Source organism: Centroberyx affinis, unplaced genomic scaffold (assembly GCF_046629955.1).
Source record: "Centroberyx affinis isolate AG114_WGS23_722 - 3 ecotype Tasmania unplaced genomic scaffold, CSIRO-AGI_Caff_v1 ptg005491l_1, whole genome shotgun sequence".
Classification (NCBI taxonomy): domain Eukaryota; kingdom Metazoa; phylum Chordata; class Actinopteri; order Beryciformes; family Berycidae; genus Centroberyx; species Centroberyx affinis.
Window position 1 is genome coordinate 102911 of NW_027282755.1, and position 7090 is coordinate 110000.

The window sequence follows — 7090 nt, forward strand, 5'->3', positions numbered from 1 at the left end:
AAGACACTCAATGTAGACTGCAGCTAATAAACGACGGTGAAACCCACCAGTCCGAAAGAAGAAGAGTCACATCTTCATCGCTCCTCATCCTCTCTTCTCATCTTGGACTGTCGACGCCGATGTTCGCCAGTTCCATCAACTGGATATATGTTGGATCACTGCTGTATGGTACAATCAGCGATAGGTCAAATTACAGTTACATCTTGCTGCCATTTGGATCGAGCAATGGTCAAAACTGTCTAGTGCAGCTTTAATAATGTAGCGTACCACAGAAACAGATTGCTTTTTGTTGTTGTTGTTGTTGTTGTTGTTTTCCCTCAGAGACGAGCTCAGTCTGCCTGCGGAGCTGCAGCAGAGTCTGTCCGCTGAGGCCGAGGCCCGGAGACCAGATCCCATCAGAGTGAGAAACCAAACCGACCGCTTCTTTTTCTGATGTTTTTACACTTCAACATGTTTGTGGTTTATCAATTTTGCGTCTTTGTTGCGTCCTGCTGACTCAGCGGTCCGGGGCGCACACCGTGTCCACGTCCTGGGTTTGGGTCGGGAACCTTGACGCATGTCCTCTCTCTGTCTCTCTCTCTCTCTCCCAATCTTTCCTGTCTTTCTCTAATGTGTGCTGTCCAATAAAGGCAAAATGCCCAAAATTTACTTAATAAATAAAAGCATCTGTACCATTTCCTCTGTATATAATTAGCAGAGGAGGGCTACCAAAGAATGAACATTCTGGACTGGAGTCACAGTTTTAATTGCTTGAGACTTGACTAGATGCTTGAAGAGAAGACTTGAGACTTGACTTGACTTGGGTTCTGATGACTTGAAAAGGTTTCTAAAGTCTTGACTTGAGATCTTGTGTTTGTGTAAATGACTTAGATTGAAAGTGATGAGATTTGTTCCAGCAGACGACTGAATTTAAATTCTGTTTTCTGAATTTGTATGGAATGATTGAATTTATTGAAGTTGAAACTGATTATAGAAATCAAACTCATGATGCTCTTCCCAAGTTTTGATCCTATTAAAACCATATTGCATTGAAAAGTCCTAGATATTTAGTTTTCTTTAAGATATTAAATTGATACTGGACTCTTGATTTGTTCTGACTTGACTTGCTGTTCTACATTTAGACTTGAGACTTGACATTAATGACATGGACTTGACTTGGACTTGTGCCTCAAGACAGGGACTGACTTGGACTGACGTGGAGTTATCACATCCTTCAGTTCTTTGGCTCCACCCACTGAAGTTTAGCTCAGCCAATGAGGTCATTCCTGTCCTGACAGAACTCTCCTCTCCTCCTGCAGGTGAAAGCAGCAGCAGCAGCAGCAGCAGACGGAGGGAGAGCAGCCTGGGAGGCGTTCAGGGCCTCGCTCCCGCTCCTCCAGCCCGCCCTGCTCCTCCCGCTCCCCCTGACCCCTGACCTCTCATCCCTGCCCCCTCCCCCTCCTCCTCCCCCTGGCCTGGAGGGGGAGGGAGGGAAGGAGGAGGGGCAGGTGGAGACAGACTCGCCCATGATGTGACAGAGACAGACGATTTAAAATTAAATATTTATTATTATTATTATCATTATTGTATATGAGCATAACTGTGTAGTCATGATTAAACTCTAAATGATAACATTGGACTGAACTCCCTCTCTATTTGAAACTGAGTCTTTTATTGTGGCGTTAATTAAACGTTAATGTGTTTTCAATCACAAAAACTTTCATCTGCCACTATTTGACACGAAAAGTCATCGAATTTAATGTTTTCCCCCCCGACTGCTTATTCAGGAACTTGTTTATGTTTGTATACTTGTGTACATCTTGAGAAAAACTATTCAATACCAAAGCCATAAAGCCACACAACAGCCACATTTCATTGGGCTCTGTGACCTTTGACCTGTATACTACTGTTTGTAATGTTGGTGATCTGGTAACTGAAGCTGATTCTACTGTTGACCTCATTAAGAGCATCAGTGAAATGACTAAAATGTAAATCCTGTCTTTACATGTCAGTAGTCTGATCAGAGTCAGGTTTTTAATTCCACAATAAAAGCAACAGTTTTAATGGAGTTAGTCTTGTGTCGGTTCACAACTATGAACCTTATCTTCCTGTTCAATTTCCTTTAATAGTTTAAATGAGAAAAATACAGGGAAAGGTCAGTGTGAGGCAGTGGTTCTCAACATGTGGGGCGAGGGCCGCTCCTGTGTCGTCGTGTGGTCAGGCTGAATGACTGTGTTTACTTCAATACAATTTGAGCTCTAATGAGTTGCTAATCAAATGTTTTTCCTCCACGCGAACACAATTACAGCTAAATCCTCCAGTTAATCTGGTTTGCCGGCCCTCTTGTATGATCAGATATTGATACTGAGATCACAGGAAGCTTTGTGTGAATAATTTGCCTTGGAATTTGTTTGTTTTACCAAAGTGAGCCTCAGACTGAGGAGCCTCTGCTGGAGCTATGTGACATTCATTTGATCATTTCCAGGTCTGGAAAAGTTTGAAAACAGAAAATGAATACAAGAAAAAAACGTTCAGTCCTGATACACATGACAACACATTTAATGTAGCTGCAGACCCACTGTTCCTATTTGTGACATCTGTTGTTGTGAAGAATAACCTTCAGCTATACAGTGGGCCTGGGCGTGAAATATATTGAAAATTCAACACAACCTTTAAAATTCAGTCCAGAAATAAATGAAGGTCAGGGAAAGTCAGAAATTTTGAAAATGTAAAATCTACACTGCAAAAAAATCTCTAAGTCATTCAGTCTAATATTGAGTCCTAAAATCCAAATTTTCTTAAAATAAGTGAAAAAATCTACCACTGGGATGAGATCATTTGACTTGGTTCCGATGCAAATCAACTTTTTTCGAGAATTTTAGAGAATGAAGTGTCATTTTCTTGACAGCAGTGCAGTGATCTGCCTTATTCTGACTTGTTTCAACATACTGACTCATTTCTAGAAAATTCCTGAAACAAGTGAAACTGCACTGGAAACAAGTGAAAATATCAAACCCCACTGGCAGATTTTTTTTCACTTGTTTAAAGAAAAGTAGGATTTTAGGATTCAATAATAAACTAAATGACTTGTTAAGATGGAGATTTTTTTTGCAGGAAATGGGATTATTAGACAGTAACAAAATAAACAAATACACAACGCCACAGCACACTGTTACATCATCCACCTGAGACGTCATCAGGTAATACTGACCGGTGAAGTGTGATGTCATTTTCTGTCCAAATAAGGGATTCTGGTTGCATCGCCTTGTCAGACTGATGGGAAAGTGACTATAAGTGTAAAATGATGTAAATGTCTCTAACTCCGTCTGACGCCAACACTCACTATTTTACTTATGATCTTTGGATTTAATATGGATTTCCTTATTTGTTAAGGCCGGTGCAGAATGATTTCTTTTTTTTAATTGCTAGCATTACCTAGCTACATTAACTAGAGACATGGCTCCTGTAACAGAACATCCACAGCTAATTTGTTATCAATTTCAAAAAAACAATAGATTAAGTCAATAATACATGTAATAAATTAGCCCTGTGATATTTCTAATGTCATGGTTTCACATATTTAAAGGATGAAACGATTGGTAAATGGAGGAAAGAACCGGAAACACTTGGGGCCAGTTGCATAAAGCTAGTTTAAGACTAGTCTAAGCCTTAGACTGGTCTTAGATTCTCAGGTTGGACTAGTCTAATTCTGTTACTTAAATATTACAACTGACTTATTTTGAGGTAGGAATGTTAGCCACCTTCCCCCCGGCTAATCTTGAGTTAAGAACTTTGTTGTTATGGCAATGAGTCGGCCTAACTGTCAGAGTAGGAAGTATAAATACTGAAGCTGTTTAAGAAAAGACACAAATCTTTGTTTTTTGGGAAGAGTCTGAAGAAGAGAGCGAGTCTTTAGAGACAGAAACAACCCATTAGAGATCTACAACAACCAAGAAGTAGTAGGAACAGGTAAATATAAATGTCTATAGCAAGTTTGACATAAAGTCACATTTAAGTCTAAGACCAGGTCTATCTTTATGCAACTGGCCCTTGGTCTAGTTATTATCAGAGACATTTAATCGATTATCCCCGTCTCTGCTTATAGTTTCGGCCAGTCTGATCAAAGCCATGTTCCAACAGCACTGATACTGTAAAATACTTAATACTTGGAAAGCTGTGGTGGTTAATGACCTTTCTTGTTTTATAGGAGAATCTATGATTCTCGTCTGCCTTAGGCAGTGAGATCTGACATAAATATCAGATCAAGAGTAGAATCAGGAAGGACAGGGGAAAAGAAAATTACAGAAAAACATATGGGTTCACTCACAATGTGAATCTAAAAGTGGGAGTATTTGTTGTGTTCTTTCATCTTTCTATCTCATTTGATTTGAACTGCACTAGTTTACTTTTTAGTCTTTTATCTTTTGTATCTCTTGTCTGTACTTTTACACTTTTTAAATTGTAAATCTTTTACCTTTACTGTATTTGTATCACTCTGTAAAGCACTTTGAATTGCCCCAGTGTATGAAATGTGCTATACAAATAAAGCTGCCTTGCCTTGCCTATATATCTTAATAAATGTACGCTACTTTGTGTTTATTTGCCGGTAGGTACGGAGCACAGGTGAGACGTTCCTCTCTGGTCTGCTTACAGTAGAAAACTCACACAGTAGATAAACTCCTAAAAGCTATCAGACATGTGACGGCTCACTCAGTATTTATTGTGTAGTCCCATACATAGCTGTACCGTCTCCTGATCTGATCTGAGGTCAGATCAGCGTCTCCTGGTCTTCTTGGTGCTGCTGGTCGGTTTGGCTTCAGCAGAGGTTTTCTTTGGAGGAGCCGTGTCTGTCACCACTGCTGGGGAAGGTTCTGGAGTTTTCTTACTCACTGCAACATGAACAGACAGAGAGACATGTACCGGTCCCTAATTACAATATTTCTGACTGCATTTGAAGGCAGCATCTGCTTGCTACTCTATTGATGTTGGTTGGTGTGGTGCAGAACAAGATAATAAGGGAAATATTGGACTTTTGGACCCACAGTGAAATCATTTGGCTTCAAAGTAGTTGGATTAGGCTTTGGAATAATTTGTCTTTGTTTTTGCAAATTTTGGAACACTAAAGAAATGTTCTGCAGCAATGTATCTATGTCACTTCTTGTATGTTTATTTTACCTTTTTATTTATTATTGGTTTTAAGGCTGAGAGAACCAGGGCATGTACATTTCATTGCATTTGAATGAACCTGGTACTTTTTGAGTGCATATGACAATAAACAATAAACAAACTTGTGTTGTTTTGTAGAAAGCTGCCAAGAAGCTGCTAACTAGCTCACTGTCTGTTATATGGACATGGACAAACTTCACCTGTGTTTCGATAACATGAGTGTGAGCGTACGTTTAGCTTTAGAGTTCCTCCAGCCTGATCTCCAGACTGAACGTCCAACTGGTTCCACTCCATCATTCAGCTGAGATTTCCTCCTTGTTAGTCGTTTTCTGTGGGGGGGCTGATTTTCCCTGAACCAATCACTAGTGGCCGACGTGTCTGAACCGATCACTAGTGACCGGCGTGTCTGAACCGATCACTAGTGACCGGCTTGTCTGAACCGATCACTAGTGACCGGCGTGTCTGAACCGATCACTAGTGACCGGCTTGTCTGAACCGATCACTAGTGACCGGCTTGTCTCAACCGTTCACTAGTGACCGACGTGTCTGAACCGATCACTAGTGACCGGCGTGTCTGAACCGATCACTAGTGACCGGCTTGTCTGAACCGTTCACTAGTGACCGACGTGTCTGAACCGATCACTAGTGACCGAAGTATCGGCCACTCTGACGTCACTTCAGTCACATGATCCTGCAGCCAGTCAGCCTCTACATCCATGCTTAGCAGACATTTACCAACTGACCCAAGAATGTCGTCCATTTGGACAAAAATATGCTGATGAAAAAAACGTTGCGCAAACAGTTTAGTCCCGCCCACAAAGGCTCTGATTGGCTCGATTGTTCCTCAGAGCGAGAACAAGCCGTTGACGAGGGAAACACCAGACTCTCTGAATGAGAGACTTGCTGACAAAATCTGAAGAGTGGAGGGATGAGATTCAGCAGTCTGAACCAGACTAGGATTATTCTTTACTGAGATTTTTTGTACAGGGGTAATCTATGACCTTTATTGACCTCTATTGGCAACAACTAGGAATTACAACATTGATAGAACCTATCTCCTTTGATCAACAACCGTACCAACCCCCACAGATATATTATGGTCTGTTTGTGCTATGGGAAAATCTTACTTATTGCCCCTTTAACCTCTATTTTTCCAGAGAAGGTCTTGCTGAACACACACGTTGTTTTCCTCCCTAGGAACATCATGCACCGTCTCTGTCTTTGGTTAACAAAATCACAAACGACCATCACAGCTCCCTCATCGTCTTCAGCAGCTTCCACAAACAACTAGAAGATCTGCAGCCTCATTCACAGCAGATACCAAGGCTGTGGTTTCTGGATGAACTGCTGCATGAGTTAAATAATGAATGGAAGAACTGTGTAATTTATGTATTCAGGGAATCTGCAGGTTTCACAAAACCAACTTTAAGACTTTTTAAGACCTTTCAATGCTACCTGGGATTGAATTTAAGACCAGAGTAAAAACCAAAATAAAGAGACAAATCAGTCAAAAACCAGCCTGTTTCTGATTGAAGCAAGTTCTGAAACTATGAATGGGCAGAATAAGAACAAGCACAGATCCTGTACAGACCCACAGTGTTCAATTGTATGCACTGAAGCACTGCGACACGGTTCAATTAACTAGTTCCATAACGTTACTTAAATACCACCAAGGTAATAACGTTACCTACCGTTAAAGTCTGTAGGGCAGCAGAAGACATGTTACTGTTTACAAATCCATTACTAACACAGGAGAGTCTGGAGCAAATTGTGGAATGTTAAGTTTCACTTTTGTTTTCACACCAGAAGACTCTGTGGATTGAGTTCAGTCTGCTGGTCTGCTGTCTGTACATCTCCACATGACAGACGTGATGCGACATCAGAGATCGATTTAGATCAGTTTCAATACACTGACCAACTTGATCTCGATCTTGATATTTGTGCG